The following is a 1,528-nucleotide window of genomic DNA, read 5'->3' on the forward strand; positions in this document are numbered from 1 at the left end:
AGACTTATTGCAACGTTTGAGCCACGAGGTGAAAATTAAACGACCTCATCTGGCGAAGAAAAAAATCTTGTTTCATCACGATAACGCACCAGCGCACACGTCAATCGTTGCGACGGCTAAAATCAACGATCTAAAGTTTGAATTGATGCCGCACCCTCCTTACTCTCCAGACCTAGCCCCGAGTGACTATTTTCTGTTCCCTAATCTCAAAAAATGGCTTGGCGGTAAGAGATTTGCGGACAATGAAGAAGTAATCGAAGCTGTAAATGGTTATTTTGAGGAGCTTGAGGAATCAGTCTATAGAGATGGCATTAATAGACTGGAACACCGCTATGAGAAATGTATCAGCCTTGGAGGAGATTATGTTGAGAAATAAAAAAAAAAAATTTTTAAAAACCTTGTTTTTCTTGGTCAGGCCGGAAACTTATCAATCCACCCTCGTATATTAGTTAACAGTTGCCTATTGTTATTTATTTTGAAGGACTTGCACTTCTGGGTGAAGGTACCTACCAACCTATGATTGAATCAAGGAAAATATTAAAATTCGAAAAATTCAATTAACATTAACGTCATTTTAAATGTATGCCTACTAACTACTTATTTACTATTAAATAACAATAAGTACGCCAATAAATAGTTAATATAACATCACTGACGATGGAATAGTCTTACTTTTAATAAGAAACATTTAACATGTAACTGTATGGAAAACCATTTTCAATTATGAATTTTCGGGATAAACATAACTTTTGAACTTTATTTTTTCATAGTCATTTTTGTGCTTAAAGTGTTTAATTCACAATCTTATTAAATTTATTGTTCACTATATATTATCAAAATTTTCTTTAGCAATTTCATAAACTTGTTTGTTTTGTAAATTTCTATTTAGTTGCCGATTTTATTATATATAGCTCGGCCATCCTTAATGAATATTGATGATGAATAATTACGTGAAACATAAATTCTTGATGACTATTATTATTAAAAGGAAAGTGGATACTTCCTGTTGTAAAACTTAGTATCAGTTAAATGCAATGACTCTCTTAAATAAGAACACCCCAATTTTTTTTTAATATGCTTACATTATACGGGAGAAGAGGCAAACAGAACAACCATAGACATCACAATTTGGTAATTGCCGAAAATTATTAAATGCCAAAATGGTTCTCGTCGAGTAGTCACGACCTAGTGATGAATTGGCACGGCGTCAGTTGCCCCTGACTGTAACATTGTTGTATGTGATAAACAGGTCATATTGTGTTAATCAGGCTAGTTGGCAAGCACCCCCAAATAACTTATCTCTAATCGATTTCCAATTATCGTAAACGATAACAAATCTGCACCATCGTTTCTTTCAACTGCCAGTTCTTTTAGTTCTCCCCTTTGACCCGATTGAGCGACAGTAATAAAGAGGGGTTATGTTTTTTACGCGTATTTGGGGATGTATGTTTGTATACAATATGTGGAATTATTTATTCTGTCAAAAATCGGTGTCTATCGATTTAACTGAACAATACAATGGTTGTAG

Source organism: Agrilus planipennis, unplaced genomic scaffold (assembly GCF_000699045.2).
Source record: "Agrilus planipennis isolate EAB-ADULT unplaced genomic scaffold, Apla_2.0 scaffold125, whole genome shotgun sequence".
Taxonomy (NCBI): Eukaryota; Metazoa; Arthropoda; class Insecta; order Coleoptera; family Buprestidae; genus Agrilus; species Agrilus planipennis.